General features: G+C 41.0%; 1 protein-coding gene across 3 annotated transcripts in view; it reads left to right on the top strand.

Moving 5' to 3' along the window:
- Nucleotides 1–21,480, top strand: part of sema3b (sema domain, immunoglobulin domain (Ig), short basic domain, secreted, (semaphorin) 3B) — a 72,634-nt gene that overhangs the window by 20,090 nt on the left and 31,064 nt on the right. The window contains exon 1 of one of the 3 annotated variants that reach the window (XM_070968253.1): nucleotides 20,339–20,448. The exons of the other annotated variants lie outside the window; for them this stretch is intronic. The gene's annotated coding sequence lies outside the window, so the exon portion shown is untranslated. Of the gene's footprint in view, nucleotides 1–20,338; nucleotides 20,449–21,480 lie in introns of those variants that run through there. 3 annotated transcript variants of the gene reach the window in all.

Here is a 21,480-nt window from a genome sequence, read left to right on the forward strand (position 1 = left end):
AAAAGATCTATAAATCTTTTCATACAGTTACAGTGTTGGGAATTATCTGCCCCCTGGGGGCAAGGTGGTTCCCACAAGGCTATTACTTTGCTTTAGGTTCATTTTGAAACACTTTTCTACAATGTGCTGTCAAAAAGAAAGAAATGATAAAATTTGAAATGAAAACAGCAATCAGCAAACTATAAGTGTATCTGGATATACAACTGATAGCCCATTGACAGACAGACAGACAGACAGACAGACAGACAGACAGACAGACAGACAGACAGACAGACAGACGCAGTTTCTGGTTTTGCTTACTTGCATGCATCATGTCTTGCTTTTTTACTGATGCTTCTTATTATTATGATATCCCCCTTGCTGCTGCAGCACTGCAAATGTCTCTGCTGTGGGATTTGTGGTGCTGCTGTGGAAAAAGTTTTTTTGATTTCATCTGATATTATCTTACTGTATTCTCTTGATCAAACTATTTTTTTTGTAGTTTTTGTAGTCAGTGCTTTGCTTCTTTTGAGGACTATTCCCCTGAAGAAATCACCAGACCTACCTAAGTAAACCACTGTATTATGATTTTCACTTGCCAGCAAAGACAGAAAAGACAATAAAGTTAGATTCCCTCCGGTGAAGCATGAGAGGGTAAAAGCTGTCATGGACTGCTATAGATTAATTCACTGTTATACCGTTTACACCAGTTGGTGAAAGAAAGTAGGAACCCAGACATTTATAATATACAGTAAAATGTCACAGATCATTACTGTAACTGATGTAATTATGTGACGTTCCAAGTGGGACTCTGGTATTTGGCAAGGCAAGAGCAGCAGAGGAGTGAGAAGTGTCATCAGGAGGGCAGAAAAAAGAGACATGAAATGATTTATGAGCCGGCTGTATTATTCTCTCCTCAGTTATTCCTCTGGGTCCTGCCTCACTCTTCTCTTTCTCTCCCACTTTCTCTCGTCTCTCTTTTCTCTGTCTCGTCTCCCAGCTCCACGTCTCGTTTCCCCTCTCTGGCTATACTGCACATGTTGTTTGACTAACCTAATTAGCTGTGGCCTACAGCTCAGATTCTTGTTGAAACACACTCTCCAGGAAGTATTCATAGTAGTTCCATTATATCACCCATCAGCCACCACAAAACAGGCATAAGTAATGAAATCACAGAAAAAAGCAATCATCAGTATTTATGACCAAAGAGAGGATATGAGTGAATTATCCTGATCCACAGCTGCTCAGCCTTAAACAAAAAGAACATTAGTTACATACTGTAACTCCAGTTTCTAGAGTACAGGCTATGAGTATGAGATCGCCATGTACAATACCTGAGCTCTCATCCAAAAAGTCAGTATTTTCTTTGCTAACGCTGGCGGAGCAAGAGGCATAAGTCTTAGAGGGCTATGTCTATACTCATAGCGTCTCTAGTTACAGTAGTAGACTTTTCTCACTTGTTACATTACTTTATTTGATGTGTTGGAAGTGAGAACGAGCTGTCAATAGAAGTCTATCAGACTCCCTTTCACATTGTCTTGAAAAGTGATGCGAAGGGGTTCTGACAAAGTGTCCGTATGTGATGTCAGTATATGATGTCAAATTATACCTTGTTGTGTTTTTGGCTTACGTATCAACTCCTGAAAATCAGCTACATTGACAGTTTATGGCAAAAATGGAAAAACATATTTAACCCTTATATTACTACACTAGTCTATCAAAAAGAAAATATATTTTTGTGTACCAATGTCAAAATATTTTTTCAAATGTCAATTATTATGTAATGTGTGTTGTATTAGCTAGGAAAGAGTTAAAAGGAAGCTCAGTGTGTGTTCCATATAACTTATTGTATTAATATTATCAGATTTACTTACTGCCTTTAAAATACATTGCAGTCAAAGAAAAACCAGTGTGGAAGTCACAGAATCAGAGACTTACAGTATTTGAGCTGAATTACTGTGAGATCTTTCCATCTCGTGTTGATTTCCCACACAGATCTTTGTTGCAGGTGCACTGTGTTTATGCAGCTTTAGATTGAGTGCAGATACAACCGGTTGCCAGTGTGAAGAGATCTTATAGTGTCTGATGTGTTTCCCATCTGAGGGATCAACTGGATGTGCTGGCAGGAGGCTGCAGTAGGGGAAATCCGTGGCAATGAGAAAGACAAAAATAATTAACCGCAATGGGTATGGGCTGCCTTCGCAGTTAGTTTAATTTCAGCTTGTTTTATTTCATTTTTATTTTATTATCTTTTTTAGTGGAAAAAGGTCATGAAGGATGGAAAGTTCATTAGTCAGAGGAGAGGTGAAACATGGAGGGAGGAAGATGAAGAGGATGGCGAGAGGAAGGAAAAAGTGAGACACGAAGAAAAAGAAAAGGATAATTCATGAAGAATAGGTGGTAAAGGAGGATGAAATTAATGAGGAGGTTAGGAGGAGAAGAAGAAAACATAAAGAACAGGACAAAGAAAAGGAGGAAGGAGTCAATCCCTTTCAGAGCTCCTCCAAACGGCATCATGCTCCTGTGGTTGTGAACTGCTGCCAAACCCTGCACGTGTGTGTGTGTGCGCGCGCATGTGTGCGCGTGCATGGCTTTCCGTGACCAGAGCAAAACTTATTCACAACTTTGCTCCCTCATTTTTTCCTCTAACCGGCACTCTGTGAAATACTGACCACATATTTACAATGTTGAAAGGCACCACCTATTTTACAATTCTTCCTCAAACATAATGCAAAAGAAGGAGTTTGCTTCTCTGACAGGGTTCAGTCTGATGGCTTTAACGAACGTCTCCCTTCTTACATTAGGAATCAACTCATTATTTGATGCTTTTGCAACAGATGCACACATTAGATGCGAGAAAAAATGGGAAAAACCATTACCACGCTAACATGCTAACATACTTTTTCACTGTTTATTGGGTACTCTACCAGCCAAACCACTTGTTTCTGCTGGCAGGCCAAATGTAAACCCTTATGCATCTGTAAAAGTGGAAATAAAGCTTTAATTCACTGAACAAGTTGATGACAAAAAAGACAAACAAAGACCTGAGGAAACCAAATAAGCACACGCCACAAGGTTGCATGACATGAAAAGCTTGCAGTCAAAGGAAGAACATCTACAGTGTGTTGGCTCCTTGCTTCTGTATTCAGAATTAACAATTTGTCTTTCAAGTGCTATGGCCAAGCCTTGGTAAACCACAGGCAATGTTCTTTCACTGTCCTAATGCACTCAGTCCAGCCCGTTGCTAGGGTTATACAAGGTTTCATGTAACACACACATGCTGACAAGCACACACATACAGTGTGTACACGCACACCACTGGTCACTGGAAACTCTGTGTGATAATAAGAGCTGCTGACACACACATGCAAACTCTCCTTTTATGGCAGAATATGATTTGTGAGAGCAGAGCTGCGCTACTTGTATGTCATAATATCCTCCGAAAGCCTGAGTGGAACATTTTAAATTACCACCTCCGGGGGCTTCGGCCAATTATGCATCAAGTAAAAAAGGCTGAAAAGGGAAATTAAAAAATCATTTTGTGCATCACGTTTCATTCTCTGTTTGGTTACCTACTTCAGATGGCTTTGAGATGGTATTCTGCCAAACATTCTTAAAACCTGCATTAAATATTATCTTTGGTGCAGTTTATCCTAATTGCTTTACTTCAGATCCTTCCTGAAATTCATCATAACAGATTGAGGTTTTAGACAGAGGAGAAGGAACTCGGAAAAATTAAGAAGCGGGAGCAAATAGAATTCAAGAGAAAAGAAAATATTTTAATATGACATCACTTATTAAAGTGATTTAAATATGACAAATGGTAATATAGATGCCAAAGGGGAAAGTGAGGATAAAGAGTGCAGAAGCAAACAGAGGAACAAGCAGTGAGACTGAAAGTCGGACTGAGACAGACAGTATCAGAGGGAGAATCCCACTAATGATCAACAGATGTAAGAGAGGAGTCACATAGACCTCAGTTCAGTATTAGACTGAAAACAGTCAGCTGCACACACACACACACACTAACAAAATGCACAAACACACACACACACTGGGAAACAAATTTAACAAGTATTTCCTTTGCTACCGAGTTGCTGCTCTCAGTGCTGTTGTGGATTGATAACACCCGCACACACGACACAAAACACGATGTTGCCTCTTAATTTACAAAGTTGTTTTTTTAACTAACATTTTGCAATTGCATTAACCTCTTTATCAAAATGATCTGGACGGATGTGTGCTTTCATAACTGCTTTGAATCGTAGTGCAAGATTAGTTAAGAATCAATCAGTTCTTTTGTTGTTGCTGTAGAAAGTAGCCATTATGAGAAAAAAGTATTATCAATCAAATTATGAAATGTAACTAAGAACACTCAGGAACTAGAGCAAAACCTATGACCACAAACATGACTTCAAATGAATGCTAATGTTGCTCTATATCTGCTGGATGTGTAAACTGTGCAACTGTTTGCTAGCAAGTTTGCGTATGAACTTGAAAATTGACGGTATGTCAGTGTCATTCAGCAGCACCCAAGTGGACACAAACATCAGTTAATGGCCGATTTAATGACTCTAGAGAGGTGACCTGAGCCCCCTGCTGGGTTTCAAAGCAGCATTACTCTTAATACAGTCATTAATATCCCAAAAGCAAACATAAAAAGTCCGCTTTGGTCAAAAACATGGTATCTTTGAGCAGAAAGTCTTGACCTAAAATAATGCCTAACCTTGTGGAGACCAGATTTGTGTCCTCAGATGGCAGATGAGTCCCCACAATGTGCATTACATCTGGTGTAATTAAAGTTAATTCAACATTAATGCTAAGAAACTGTTCAAAATTGTCCTCAAAAGTCCAAGACTGGTCATTGCTAAGAGAGAAGTGTCCTCAGTGTCCTCCACAATTCAGCCTTGTTTTCCACGTCATCATCTCTATCTCTCTACCTCTCTCCATGTTACTTCAGTCAGGCTGTTTTTTGGAGGACATATTTAATGGGATTCAGCCAACATGGCAAATCATATTTAAGTAATAACACATGTGGAGAAGAACTATACTGTTGTCTTTCTTTTTTTCTTTTTTAATGGAGCAGGAGTGCTGTAGTCGCAGGAGGGAGGCTACAGGCTACGTATTTAATGTGCTCGGGAGTAGTCACATTAGCCAAGCTTGCTACAGAGCCTTGGCGTAAGTGGCCTTGTGGTTTCATGTGCCTCTTTATCTGCCGTATGAGGCATATCAGCACGGCTGGAAGGCCTCTTGATTTATCACCATCTGTGGCTGAAACCAGGTGTCCATATGAGGGAGTGATGGCTGATGCATGCGTGTGTTACTTCACAAATTATAGGGATATTTGGAGTAAAGAGAATTAGATTTAAAGGGGAACAACCGTTTAAAGGGTCAACGTTTTCATTGGAACTTCTTTCTACAGAAGAAATATTTCCTATAAAATAACTGAGAGGTTATTCTGATTATGAAATATAAAAGGCATGGTGGTTCTTCAGAGAGATGCAGACTTTTGATGTCATTCTTCGATGCTGTGAGCACCACAGACAACACTGACATCCAACAAGGTGTAGAACTTCACTCAAGTTTGGTACTCGATATTTCCTTGACTGACCTTCATACTCAAAGGAAGATCAGAGATAGGTTGCACATTTTCTGGAACATTTTTGCTGCAGCTGCTGGTTGAATAAAAACCTCTGTACAAGTTCTGAGAGACAGTACAAATAATACAGAGTGGCGATCTGCAAGTTCCACATGTTTACTCTGCAGAGAGCAAACCAACTCACAAGCTTAGACTCATAAAGACCGAGCAATTAATCTTTTTTTAAGAGCTAGAAGCAAAGAGAGAGCAGCACATGCTTGAGTGTGTGACTTGGCTTATGTTAATAGACCATGAGCTTGATCTTGATTGAGTGTGTGTGTGTGTGTGTGTGTGTGTGTGTGTGTGTGTGTGTGTGTGTGTGTGCTGTCTTCTAGGTTCATTGTGTCCCATCCCAGTATTAGTGTGTGCTGTACTTGTTGATCCATACTGGCTTCTGATCAGTGTCTGTGACTTGTCTGATTATGGTTCTCTTCTCCTTTCTGGACTGACTTTTCAGACTTTTTCAGTCTCTTCTGTTCGCTTTGTCCTATAGATTCATGTTCGGGTCCAAGATGCTGCTTTATGATTTGGATTACTGCTCACACTGTAAGATGCAACTCGAGATGCTTTCATGTGGCATACATCATGTAATAATGACCTAACCCACTTGCTGAGAAACTCAAAAAAGAAGTGGAAATATTCAAAAGCAGATCATTCATTGGATTAGCCAGGATTTGTTTTTGCTGTCATGTCATGCTTGTGGAAAGTTATGAAGTAACTGAGTTATTTTAAATCTTGTGACCACATTTTCTTTCTATAACCGCCTTACAGAATAGATGATAATGATAAAAGATGTAAAGATAATGACAGCTGCAATTTAAACGTCTGAATCTTTCTCATTTTTCCTCTGACTGTTTCATCTGAACCTCTCCTTCATCCTTGCCTCTTTACCTTTGTCCCTCCCTCCCTTCAGCGTTTCATGCTGCTCAGAGTTTAAACAGCTTTGTTTTTTCCCCTTGACACGTTGGCTCCAAGAAGAGGGGAGGAGTGGAGGGAGGGAAGGAAAGTAGGGGTGGAAGGAGAAGAAGCGTTGAGCCAACACAGAGGGAAATGACAGTTTGTTTGGTCAGGACAGCCTATTACTTAGAACACTCTAATCTTCCTCCACTTGGCCGACTACCTGTGACCTCAAACAAAATGGATAGAGGGAGCCTGGAGACAGAGGCTGCGGTGTATAAATATAACGGTTTCATTATATTTGTGGACTAACTTGTATATTTGATCCAGTATAGCACTGTAAATAGAATAAACTACCAGGTTCTGCTTGAAATAGGCGCAGCACATATTTCCATCCGTCTTAAAATAGGTGACACAGAGCTACCAAAGGGGCAGCTTTCAAAGATTAAAGTACAGCGAATGTCTGACGTTTTAATAATCACAAGAAGGCAAAGGTGATGGAAAAATGCATAAGCACCAATGCATATTTGGACATTTCTAGACAAGCTCCAGATTGGTGCGTGATGCTTTTGTAATGCCTCCTGTCAGCCAGCTGTGACCGGACATCTTGAACTGATGTGCTTGTTCTGTCTAAAGCAGACCAGGTTTTACTATCTTTAGCTGAAGTTGGCATCAGATGAAAACACAAGTCGTTGCTTATTTCTTCAAGAATATAGATTCCAGATTTTGTTTTACTGAGACATTTAGAGCTTCTTCTTCTTTTTGTCTGTGTATTTGTTCTCTGTGATTTCAGGGCCATGTTAGACAACAGCTGTTGTCTCTGTGATAACGAGGTGATTTCCCATGTTTCCCTGGCAACCCAGAATCACACCCTGTGTCATCTACTGGTGGTGTGTGTGAGAGACTGGCAGACAGAGTCCTGTTTGCCCTGCTTTGTGTCTGGAATAAATGTGGGCTCGATTGTTCTTCAAAAGCCATTCAGCTGAGTGCTGTTGTTAAAAAGTCCTTTGTTCCCCAATCAGGATTTGTATAAGGTCTTTAAATTTTAGTGGCATTAAACCCCTAAACATGTTAAACTTTTCTGCTCAGGGGCCAAATTCCCATTACGATTTGCAGTACATTTTCCATTGTTCCTGTGAGAAGTGGGTCTTTGTCCTGCAGGTCAACAGAAAATCAGTCCTGGGTACATACAATTAAACAAACAATGAAACAACAAGACAATTAAAATAACAGAAAACAGTGAGAGCAGTCTGCTGAGTGAATGTTCTGGTGTCCAGCTTTCAGTTTAGTTCAGCTCTTGAACGCAGCATTTTGCCTTTTTGGAGCACCGTAGTTTGATTCATGGTAGCGTAATCCCCAGCCTTGCTGTGTGTTTGCACAAGCTGGTGAGGGATCATGTTCTTGCCTCTACATTGGTGACTCCTTCAGGTTGGTTGGAACACCCGCACAGTTGGAGGTGGATCTGAGATTAAAGTTCAGGTCAATGACAGTCTATGACGTAGCATGGCTTCCCCAGGACAACAGTTTAGACATGACAAGAGGTGAGGGAAGGGGACATTTGGACAAACACAGAGACCACAGTCTGCCACAAATTAAAAGAAAAAGTTACAAAAAAAAAAAAAGATGGCAGATGGAGTGTGTGTGGGCTCTTTGCCCCCCCCCCCCCCCCCCCCCCCCCATCATCTAATCACTTTAGGTTTTTATGTTTATGAGATTTCCTGTTCCACCCCTTTCTCATCCTCCTGTTCTTGCCTCCACTCTTTGCCATAAGAACTCATCAGGTGTCTGGGTGGCCTAAGTGGGAAGGCTTTCACTCTGGCAGTGCCTGTAACTTGTTCTAGCCAGTGATACTGTACATAAGGAAATAAACCAACACATTAATAATGTACAGCTGCTACATATCCCCAGAAGCATCTCACCTTCCCTGCTTCTCTCCTCTCATGGGTGTTAATTCATTCATTCATTCATTCATCCCCCCCGTTTTATTTGCCCCCTCTAACTGTCTTCAATTACTGGTTGATGGTGGGGATTTCTCGCCCGCCAGACACAGAAATATCTGTGTGTGCTGGAGTTGAGTGTTTGTGTGTGAGCAGCTGTTTTGACAAGCTAAATTTAAAAGTAAAATCACAATTATGGCAAAGCTGAAAGTACTTCAACCACTTGTGCAATCTGTAGCAGCAGTTGTGATCACAGGCTGTGTGTTTGATGAACGTCTGCAGGAGTGCGTGCGTGTGTGCGTGGGTGCGTGCATGTGTGCGTGCGTGTGTGCGTGCATGTTGTTGCTCTGCATGTCTGGCAGCGAAAAGTGAGCAGCTGCATATTTTGCATGCCTCACTTTGGGAAAGTGATTGTAAGTGAGGGTTGACATGGTCTGTACTTACAGGTTTTGCTGATAGCGTGTTGTGTACTCGGGGTCCAAAATAGTAATTTCTTCTCACCAGTGTGATAAATCTCTGATGCTTTGTTTTGACACATCTTGAAACTGGAAGAACTTAAAATTGAAAAATACTACTGAAGTCTGTACTTAAGGAAGCTTTTCAAGGCTGTGAGATACTGAAGGAGAATGACAAATATTCCAGCTGCATGCTCTGATTGCCAATTGAAATAATAGAGAAATTCAATAAATGCAAGATTGTTTGAAAAAAGAAAAAAAAAAGTTTGTGGAAATTCATTAGATTTTGTTATTAGTTATTCGAGAAGAATTTCTGTTTTAACTTCAGCTCGGCTAACTAAGTTTGATAGGCTGAGAAAGACCGGTCTCAGCTCCCAACTTGGTCTTAAGCTCCAACACTCACTGGCTATAATGTGAAAGTCTTTAAAAAATATACATACTAGTGCTGTCAAAAATATTGCTATTAACGCGTTAATGCAAATCAACTTTAACAGCGTGATTAACACTCTTTGTGACATAATGAACTTGCAGTTTTTTTTATAAGCTGTGGCCACTACTAGTAATGGTACAAAAACTACAGGATCCGATTGTAAACCGGAAACAAAACAATAGGCACGCCCCACACACGTGTTTGGTCTTGTCTGCTTGCTAGCTGTGAAAGAGTAGGCTACTGGTTTGTGTGGATGTCAAGCGCGAAACACCGGAATGGATGCAAAACAAGATTCTGAATGGAAGGTTTAGTTTCAAAAAGTTGCCAAATGGGTCGACTGACAAGACCAAAGTTATGTGTGTGTATTTTCAGTGAGAACTAAATTATCACTGCAGCACATCCAATCTGAAATACCATTCGATGGCCAAACACACGGCGAATACGAATTCTCCGCCGCCCCCTTGTCAAAACCAGACGACAATGGATGGCTTTCGGCAGAGGCATATGGATACCACAACTAAGAACAAGCTTACTGCAGGCATAGCCAAGTAATGTTCATTCTTTCTGGAGAGAAATAAGAGGCTGGGTTGATAAGCCTCTGGTGAATAAATAGAAGAGCATTATAGTCTGACTGCTTGTATGTTCAAAGGAAACTTAAGAAAGGAAAGTTTAAGCCATGGTTTAACTGCACTATAACCTGAGTCCTAGTTTACAATGATGTGCACTTTGTAACTTTATCTTGTATCACCCTGTTTTGATCCCTTAGAAAGGGCTGTTTTGTAACCAAATATTTATTTATTTCTTGTCATCTGTTTATTGACAGTTAAATAATGTGAGATTTTGCTTCAAATGTGAATGACTGCTCATAGTGAGAATGTTAGTGTGAAATATAACACTACACATTGTTGTTTTCAATAAAAAACATTTGCACAAAGCAAGCCTATCCACTTTTCCACATTGATAACAGTATTAAATTGATAATTAATGGGACATTTAGAATAGATAAAAATGTGCTGTTGATTTGCGATTAATCGCGATTAAATATTTTAATCAATCAGCACTAATACATACTAATGAATATGTTTTCAGAGTATGGTTACATATAGTTAATATTTGCATTTTTTCAGGTGGTTGCAAAAGCTCAGAGCTTCATTAAATTACCTCCTGTACTTCCACTGTCCTTTTCTTTTTCATTGAGCTTCACACGACAACTCTTTCTGTGAGGTTTACCTCACCAGGAGGATTATTTCTGCCTCCAGAGCAGCTTAGCCTCTGAGAAATGTGATATTCTGAATCCACTCATTTATGCGATGGTTAGACCGTGCAAGACAGCTTTTACTTTGTAAGATTTAGTTGAATTTTAGTCAAAACTGGGTTTAAAATTTTAAACAATACATTTTCAAAAAATGTGATTTATACCTCTACCTGCTGTGCTGACACTGCAGCAGGTAGAGGTACAGTGTATGTATGCGTGTGTGCATGCATGTCACATATTGCGACAAGTAGATTCACCTGTGTGTATCAGACCCACTAATGTTCTTGTGAAATCTGCTCATTGCTGAGCTCTTCTCAGATTTCCTTTGGGGGTGTATATGCACACACACACTTATAACTGCACAATCTAGTCTGTCAACAACCCCATGGGTAGTGTGTGCTTCTGTGTGCATGTGTGTGGCTGTTATTAATCCGCGATAGTGCTGAGAGCAGCCTGTCTGGTTGGATCAGTGCCCATCAGGATCAGGAATCATTTTGTTGGGTCTGCTCACTGCTATCATGTCTCTAGGCCTTAATGAGACTGCACAACAGCACTGCAGTGTCTGTACATGCATATGTGTATGTGTGTGAGAGTAAGAATGATCACATATACACATGCCTTGTCTGCCTGCCTTTCAGCAAAAAAAGTAAAGAAAAAGTCCTTCCAAATCCAAATGTTTTAACGACAGCTTGGATTTTGAGATTTTGTCTTTAAAATCATTAGAATTAGAAAAAGTCTGTCAGTTAATATTACAAATTTCACATCTTTTAATCCACTGCACCCACTCTTTACGCTGTATTCAGAACAGCATTATTCTCATTTGAGAAAATGTGCAGTCAGAACATGGAAATTATAGCAGGTACATACCTAACTAATTTTTACATCCTTACCGTTCTGATGGCCACCTGTGGGCCATCTGAACATTTCCTGTAACTTATTTTTCTTCCCGTCTGTTGACACAAATGTTACATTCACGTTTATACTCATATTATACACTGTTAGAAAGCTCAGATTCTTGTGAATTGATTGATGCAAACCATTTCAGGATACAATCACAGCAGAAAGCACGATAAATGCCAACAGCAGACAATTAACTTTTTTTTTAATTAAACATTGACATTGAACATTGAAGCAACTCATTGATTATGTCTCACAGATTGATGCTATTCTAATGAAAACAGTCTGGTAACATTGACAAAGGTCCAGAAGTTCCACTGCAGCAATGTGCTTATCTTCCACTGTCTTCTATGTTTTTCCCATTACAACCTCAAAAATTGTAGCTATAGTTACTCTCTGGAGTCACTCGACCAATCACGAACTGCCATATGAAGCCTAGCAACCAGAGAAGCCAATAACAGTCCGAGTTGAACAAAGGCCCTCCCTCTCTTCTTTGTGTGAAGATTGAGCCAATCACTGCCAATTTTGAAGATGACTGATACTTCAAACAGCCAATGAAATGCTGAACTTGCCGATGTGCTACTTTATTGGGTTATTTGCATCTCCGGACACCTCAAGTATGAATATGAATGGCAAAATTTTGATTTCATGAATATAAATATGAAAAAATAGATAAATGGATGTGCTATAAGAATAAAAGGCTGGCTGTGTAACCTTTGGCCCACAGGTACGAGTTTCACATATAGTAATTTTATTTCCAAAGTTAGTTATTCTACAAGGCGCAGGCTTGGGTGTGTTGCCCGCATCAGCTACTTTAAAATTTAATCTGGAATTAGTAATCATTTTCCCACAGTTTGGACCGAGGATAATGTTATGACAGCATTGCCAGCTACTCACCAGGCTGATGAAGTACTTCTGCTACTTCTCACCAACACGTTCTGGAGAGAACACCTGATTGGCAAACGCTGAGGAACATGTCGTGGGAGAAAAATTCTGACATTCTAGACTTTTTGTTTGGAGGTCGTGAGGCATCGTCTGGCATCCCAGATGCTGCACAACAGGTTGTTTAGCATGGCGCACTACATGGCTTTAGACACCTGATTGTTCATGATTGGCCAAGATGCTGACAATTGGTCAGACATGGCAAAATTGTCTCAGAATCAGGCTAGATTCGTGGAGTTTGATTCAGGCATTACAGTGATTCTGACAGCTGGGGATAAGAGTAATTGTTACCAAAAACCATGTATGTACCCCAAATGAGTCAAGAAGAGCTATCAGTTTGCTTTGGGTATGCCTTGGATAGGCATTTTAGGCTCATTTTTAATGGAATGGTAACAAATATGTGCTGAAATGACCATTCACTGACTTTATACGCCATAGTTGCCCATCAGAATGTGCACTTACTCTACCAGAAAGCTCAGTATCCTATCCTGTACAAAGACGCACATCATTGAAGGATACAATCACGTCTCAAAAAGAGGCGATAAAGGTCATGTAATTTCATTTTAATATTTAATATACTGGCCTGATATATTTAGCTTGCAAAGGAGCCATAAAGCCAAAAATCAATTGTAGTGACTTCAGAGATGCTTGTTATGCTCAATAATTGTATGTTTTTTTAGGTGCATTGTATTACATGTGCAACATAAGTTTAAAATGTTAAGGGAATAAGTTAAATCCTTCTGCATGAATAAAAACACGAACTTTGCTGATTTAGTGGCCTGCAGGAACTGATGCATGTGTGGGCCTTTTAAAAACTGTAAATTTGAGCGTGCTGTCTGTGTGCGGCCTGAAGTTTAAAGCTTCTGTCTTTTAGTAGGTGATTTCCCAGTTTTCAGTCTTTCATCCGTCCCCACTGTGATCTGTGCTGAACTTTCTCAGAAATAGCAGCAGTGTACCAACAGCCGACTTTTGATTAAAGTGAAGCTCAGAATTACAGGGCCCAATGCAGTACTTCTGTCTCAAAGCCAGCCTGTGTCTGCCTGCTCTGACTCTTGTCCATATTTGATACAAATGATAATCAAAAACTTTGAATTTCTTCATATGTGATTTTTTTTTGTGTGAATTTAAGTTATTTTAGTTGATCCCTGCTGATTTATAGAGCATCTTTCTCTCTTTTTTTGTGAACACATCTAACAGAAACATGCCTTCATTATCTAGTGATCAGCCAGCTAGATATAATAGTGGTGGGAACTAGCGCAGCAGTGTGCATTCCACTGAGAAATACTGCAAGTGTGTGTGTGTGTGTGTGTGTGTGTGTGTGTGTGTGTGTGTGTGTGTGTGTGTGTGTTTACATGTATGCGTGTGAAAGAGACAAAGCCGTTGGTCATGCAAGGTGCAGTAATCCACTCAGTGGCCTTCAGAACCTGCTCTGAGGTGTGTGCATGTGTGTGTGAAAATGTGTCACTGAAGCCATGCTTATGCTTGAAGGTGGTCTTATCCACCCGGTGACCCTCAGAGCCAGATGGTGTGTGACTGCATGCCTGTGAGAGTGTGTTCCCCACCCCTGAGCCTCCTGGCACCGCAGTTAGTCCCCTCACCCACCCACATACACTGCCCTCCTGACACGCAAAACCACCACCCCCTCTTCATCCTCCATCCTTTCAGTTGGGTGTGAGCACATCAAAGTGAAACAGGAAGGATTACAGGTTTCTGTGCCTCTAGGGTTCCCAAGCAAGATCTCTTTCTCTCTCTCACTGTAACACACTCTCTCTCTTTTTCGTTCCTGCCACTCTTCACTGGGGCCCCTATAATCCTGTGGTGTCAGGAGGTCAGGGGACCATGTCATGGACGCCCTGTCAGGACACATATCGTACAAGCGACAACCTCTGGGGCTAAAAATGAAGCCAATTCGGAAGTGCCAAAAACTGCAGTTTCTCAAATGGCCACTTCAGGCTGGTACCAAAAGCGAGTCACCCCCATATAAAGATTTATGACTATAAAACTTTACAGGAGAAATATACGTAACAGTTTTGGTGTCTATAGCTAATATCCCACACATCATCACTTATAGTAATTGTTTACACCAAAGTGCTATCTCACCATAACGCCCCAAAACAGCAAAATGGCTTTTTTTCTAGCCCATCTAAACTTCCTTCATCTATGTTCAACTCCTGGCCCAATACCGTGGATGCTATTAGACAAATTCCCTTCACACATGCAAAAAAACCCCACACATACACAAACATAGATGAGATTAGTATGTGGTTACATTTGTTAGAATGGGCTCCATAGTTACATGCTAATGATGCACTTAGTACTTAGTCAGTGTATCATACTCACAGAGTGCTCAAAACCCACAGAAGCTTTTGGTTGTCTCATTGGTATTTCATACTGCTAATTTTACATGCAAGGCATCTAAGCCTGGATACTTATGCATCTGTTGAGCAAATGTTTATAATGCAACACATGTACTGTTGGCAGTTGTCACACGACCTCAACGTCACTCTAATTTTACTGCTATGGTTGGCGTACTGTAAATACATGCCATTTGAATCCATTGTTCCTAACTTGCTCATGAAAAATCTTTCTGACTCTGCATCTGCCCTGAAGGATTTAAAAACCATTCCTCACTGAGGTGCAGCAGCAATGCAATGTGCCTGTGAATATTTTTGAATGCACAGCTAGTAGAGTAGCCTACATATGCAGTAGATCAAACTGAAGAAAGCTTAACTGAATAGGATGGAAGCATGTCTCTAACAAAGCCAGTTTGGCCCAGAAAGAGGGGCATCACCAGAAGGAAAAAGTTGGCATCAAAATGTGCTGTGCATTGCCTCCTGAATGGGTTTCTCAGCATTGTCCTCATGAGGAGCTTTAGCGTCTGACACCAGCACTTCAGATGAATTCAGATGGACACTCTCAAGCCAGCCCTGTGGATTGATTTCTACTTTGTTTTAATACACTTATTATACCAGATTGTTTAAGTCTTCACGAGCCATATTCAATTGTTCATTCCAAAATTCATTGCATGCTGGCAAATGAATTCTCTGTATCTTCTTTAATAAGAAGATGTACAATAAGCCGTTTGTCTTCCACACACTGACTAACCACGTCCTTCGAAGGAGGTGGACTCAGGTACAATGTGCACTCCTGTGCAAAACAGTAGAGAATGGACTTCACAGCCACATACCAGAACACATCTTGAAATGCTGAAATGACTATTTGAGTCCAATATTTTGTTCAGAGATTCCATTCCAACAATAACACTCTGCTCCCATGGCACTCGTGTTAAAGGTGCAGTTTTTAAAGTCAATATAGTATCACTAACGTCAATGACGCAACACTGAAGCACTTGTATTTTCTTTTTGTTCTGGGTGTTTTGTTGGAGGTTGCCTTCAAAATGAGTCATTGCAATATTAATATTAATATAACATGCCCTCATAGTTGGAATACCTAATGCTAAATACCTCATACCTGTTCTGTGGTCTGGCGTTTCTGACCCTTCTGGTCCAACCTGACTGTATATTTGGCACCAGAAGTTGAAGGTAATTGAACTTCTTGGCACCTGCCACTGTGCAGCCACACTCAGGTTAGTGTTAAAGTAGCTACTGAGTAGATTATAACAGTCTCCCTGGAAAAATGTCTGTAAGTCCTCCTGAATATGTAAATGCCATAGAAGCATATTTACGTAATGAAATGAACAGTGGTGTTTTTACAGGACTGACGTAATCCACCGGGAGAATATGTATTTGCTGGTGCTGATGTATAATGTTGTGCATTATGCATACTGAGCGTTATATAACACACAGGTTTAAGTTAATCATCTTAAGAGAACAACAGTTAGTGGTTCTATTTCTGTCATGTTGTGAAAACATGTAATAAATATGCACTGAGCTTTGTTGAAGTGTAGAATGTTCAAACTCATTTTATTTGTTGATGTTATTATTAACATATATTTAATCAGCTCTAAGGTCAGACATTTGTTATTAGCATTCTGGGAATTGTTCTGTGTCTGTGTAGAATGACAGAATAAACTTTTATGAATCAGTTCAAGCATAAAAATTAAATCTACACAAGAGAAACTACATGACTTCATCACAGACAAAAGAGCACATTCATTTACTTTTCCATCGATGAATGTGAACACATTCAACTGTGGGAACAAGAAGAAACACATTTTTGACTGGAGGGGGACTATAAGAGTTAGGGTTAGGCATTCTGTATAGGTATTATTATATGTCACTGTATATATTTTACAATGTGAGGTAAATATAAAACTGTATGTCTCAAGCTGCTATAGCCAGAAACTTCCTGCAATAAGAGATGCAGACTGACACTGCCCTCTTCATTGATATTATAAGGTGATTCAGGCTGCGTTCAGCTGTAATTTCTCTTCATCAAAGTTACATTACTCATCTTATTGTTGGTTTTCCATATTCTACAATGTGAAGATGACTTATGTTGGAAAATATAATCCCATAAATATCAGACTGCCACTTTTATCTTTGCTTTCTAGTTTTGAAAACCTGAATTGAACAATAAGTGGACTAAAAGACCACAGGGGTAGACTCCATGGGAGACGCCAACTTGCCTGATTGTGGTCCCACTGCAATCTACAGATCATTTCGCTTCACTGACTTGCAATAAAACAAAGATCCACTAAGACGCTATTAGGAAACTGAGCCCTCATCTGTTTCAAAAGCACAGAGGCTTTAGCTGAAACAAAAGCCTTTGTCGGGATCACAGTGCTCACTCTGCAGCCTGTAGAGACATCAGACTGGTTTATGACAGACAGGTCAGCAGGGGGCGGGCAGTGGGCTGAAAGCATACTGCACAAGCACACACACAAGCACACACACATGCTCATTCACTTTCATAGTTTTAATGTACACATGCCCGTCTGCATGAAAGTGTTTAAAGCAATGAAAGAAAGTATGCATTGTGTGTAAAATGCAGGCAAACTTGGAGACAACAAACACACATACTGCACTGAACCCCCTAATGTGAGACCCATGACCTCTCTGTATGGGGACCCTACCCTGAGTGGGCTTGTAGGTATGTATGCGTGTGTGTGTGTGTGTGTGTGTGCATGCTTGTCTGTGTGTCAGGGTTGCCAAGCACAGCACTGCACCTGCGACTGGAATGAAGACTGAATGAGTGGGGCAAGTGGAGAAAACATGGGCGCACACACACACACACACACACACACACACACACACACACACACACACACACACACACACACACACACACACACTTTATGTTTCCATCACTTCATAGGACATTACATTGACTTACATTCATTTCCTGGAGACTTACCCGAACCTTAACCCGAGGTTTCACCCTAAAATATGATGATTTACATAATGGGACTCGCGTTTTGTCCCCAAATGGAAGGCAAGTCCCCACAATGTGACTGTGTAAACAGATTTATTTCCCCACAACATGAGCAATAAACAGCCACACCCTCCCACACACACACACACACACACACACACACACACCAGTGTAATAGTGAGTATAACACTGTCACTAAGATTTTGGCAGTGCTATAGAACTGCCGGTAATGTGGCGAAAAACCCTCATATTTTGGAGTTTGGTCCATAAAAAGCCCACTCTGTGACTGCTGCGCAGCTCTGGTGTCACAGCCCACAGGGGCTGCAAGGCAATGCAGACTCTCATGGGTGGGCAGACAAAGCAGTCCACCAACTGAGGATTTCTGCATAAAATGTAAACTTGGTGAGGCATGATCATTTGGATGCACAGCTGGGCTGCAGTGGTAATTTATTTGTGCACTCATATCTTTTAATGTTAAAATCCACAGTCCTAGTTTTAAGAGCACCGATCATATCAATGCACAGTAGACGAGGAGATCATGCTGCAGGAGTTAGTCGACAAATTGAATGGAAGCTTTCATACTTTTTTTTCCCTCGTGAAAACTTGTCATCAAAGGAATACATTAGGGTGCACTGTACTGAGCGTGACCACCGCCAATGTTCTCTGTAAAAGAAAGAAATGAAAAGAAAATGCAAACTTTTGGATCAAGTCCTATCAAGTCCACAAGTTAAGTTGATATGCTCAAAAATCTCTTGGCAAAAATACAACTTCAAGTCCAACCACATGTGAATTCTTCTTTGCTAAACTTCATCGCCCTGGCATTGAAATGGCAATTCAAAATCTGGTATTACATAAGGGAAGAGTTCTTTTCAAACTTCTTTAAACTTCATGTTATTTTCCCCCCATTCCTTTCTTTGCTTTTCTTACCTCCATGCTGTCAGGGGCTGGCTGTCATGAATAGCCGACCCATACTTCAACTTTGATATGTGCACAGGATGATGTAAACCCTCATATGTTATAAATGTATGCCAATTACTGTATTTACATTATCTTATCGACCTACATGCTGTCCACACCAGCATACAGTCATAATCTGGAAATCTTTCTCTCTCTCTGTTTGTGTTTTCCTCTCTCTGTTTGCAGTGATTTTTATCCAAATTGCTCTCTTATCAACATACTATGTCTGAGAGCTGGTTTTAAGTCTTTTAAGGCCAGTCATGAGTCTGTCAGTGTAAGTGTCAAGTCTCGCCTCAAGTCAAATCATGTTTCACAGCAGTTACACCCAAGTCTCAAGCCTCATTTTTGTGATATGAGGCGTCCATACGCTGTGCAGCAACAGTGATCTGGGGTCATCTCTTGTCACATTGTGCAAATGGGACCAATAAAACCTTTGTTGCAGTTTGTGTCACATTATACATGATCAGTTTTGAAGCATGCCTGGTGAATCGATGCAAGCAGAGCCGAAGCTCCAGTGGATGTTAAAGTCACATGCTTCATGTTTGTCATGATTTGTGTAATATAGGACCAGTGTTTGGGATTGATAGCCAAAGAGAGCACCTCGTTACTCTCAGAACTGTCAACTTTCAACTGGAACAGTGCAAGATCACACTTTGAGACTGACCCTAGTACAGGTCATACGTCTGTATAATGGAGGGTGTCTCTGCTGCTGTATTTAGTCTAAGTAGACGTTAATTAAAGTCACTGATCACAGTGATGGACTGTAAATATACAGTAGCGCACACACATGCATACACACACATTGAGAACAACACAGTACATGTCCCTGCCCCTTTCCACTCCCCTCCTCTCACCTCCCACCTTTCCCTCCTCTTCTCAACCCCTCCCTCACTCTCTTTCTCTCTCCCCTCTTGAATTAAGTCCATTATTCCTGCCTGCTCTCCCTCTGAGCACTTCTACTCCGCTCAGCTCCTGTGAAAACTCTGTGTGTGCGTGTGTGTGTGAACTCCTCGCGTGTGTGTGTTAAGAGTTTTATGAGTGTGCACAGGGTTGTGTGTTTTTCTAAGTGGAGCTGGAGTGCAGCCGTTCATCAGCGGCGCTGACTGCAGTCAGGGGAATACTCAGATCTCACTGCGTCGCTTTTAACTCACTCACCGGCTGCTTTTTGGACTTTTTTGAGACTTGCTGGACTTTTTCGCACCTTAGTGGGACTGTCGCTGCTCTATTTCTGCCCTCCAGGCACCATTCCCATCACTGGAATTACTCAAATTAGACAGCTTTCTGAAAATAATTTGCAGGAATTTCTACCTGTTTCATACTCAGCTCAACATTTATTTATCCTCCCAATTTATGGACTCTTAAGATTCGGCATCAGTTGTTTCCACCTGCTTCCAGAAGAACTTTCCTGTACATTTTCACTGAATTCAGACATGCACCAGCCCGAGAATGAGTGTTTTACAAGTGCATAACAAGAGCTCAGCAAGTGCGTGTAGGTGTGTATACAGCACCCTCTTTCCTGTGAGTGTATAATCAAGAGGGTTTGTCTCATATGGACATTTGTTTTCTTTTTATTGCAATGGAAAGACTATGAGAGGTTAAACAGAGCACAGTGACTATGGAAAGCGTCGGTGCCGTGAGAGGCATGTTGGGCTCAGGTGGATGCTGATCCCGACCCGGAATGTTCTGAACTCTTGTGGAATTCGGTTCCCCTGGAAACGGATGGACAGGTGAGTTCATTTGGACTGTGGTCCAGTCAAGATCATTTAGGGTCACTGCATACATCCCTCAAAGGTTTTCATTTAAAGTTGTGATGTGGCTGAAAAATGTTTCGGGGTTTGCTGACAGCACGATACTATAATCAGTTTTGTGGTATACGCTTGAATAACATACTCATGTCACTGTGTATTCCAAAAAAGATTGGGATCTGGACAGAGAGGACGTGATGATGAAATGATAACTGCTGTTCAGCTATAAAGTTCATGTTTTACTCAGCCTTCTGTTTGTGACCTGATCCTGTGCAGTGGTGCTATATGAGCATTATAAATTCAAAGATCTTTTTACAAGTCATGCTGATGACATGTGGCCTTCCTCCTCAGAGAACTGGGTTGAAATCTGCTCTGCTGTTTCATTCAGGAGAGTAGAGTGAGTTGTCTTCCCACAGAAAGCTGTTTGGAGCAGCTCCAGTCAGGAGACCAGAGGCAGCTCTGTAAGGTCCTGACTTACTGCTGCTCCTGGGTTTAACACAGCCAAATGGCCGGCTACCAGCTACCAGCAGGCTGCCCTCGCCCTAGCGGCTCCTTCATTGTCTCTTTTTTCAGAGTTTATTATACCAGACAAGGGGTTTAAGCCTTCTTGTGACCACAGCAAGGCAGTTTGCCAGTTGATTTTTTTTATATATTTCTTTCCTTTCATGTATCAGGTTATCCACATAATATTAGTCCAGTCACCACTCCCTCCTCTGGCTCTGCAGGCCAAACTGATAAAAGCAAAAGATTAAAAGGACATCTGTAATCATCAGTAACAGCTCAGACTTATCAGGGTGCACAACTTTTGCATTTTGGACACCTGCCGAGCAGGATCCATGGATTCATTTTCTGTTACTTCTTCCCTTTTTCCCATTCAAACTTTGACTAGTGAGAATAATTTAGCCGAACTTAACAAATGCTAGCCACGGGTTCGCAGTCTGGGAAACCATTCATGATGCTGGGCCAGATGGCTCAGTACCAGAGACCAGCAAAGCGCTGTAGCCTCCCCGGCTC

Source organism: Chaetodon trifascialis, chromosome 8, assembly GCF_039877785.1.
Source record: "Chaetodon trifascialis isolate fChaTrf1 chromosome 8, fChaTrf1.hap1, whole genome shotgun sequence".
In the NCBI taxonomy this organism is placed as follows: domain Eukaryota; kingdom Metazoa; phylum Chordata; class Actinopteri; order Chaetodontiformes; family Chaetodontidae; genus Chaetodon; species Chaetodon trifascialis.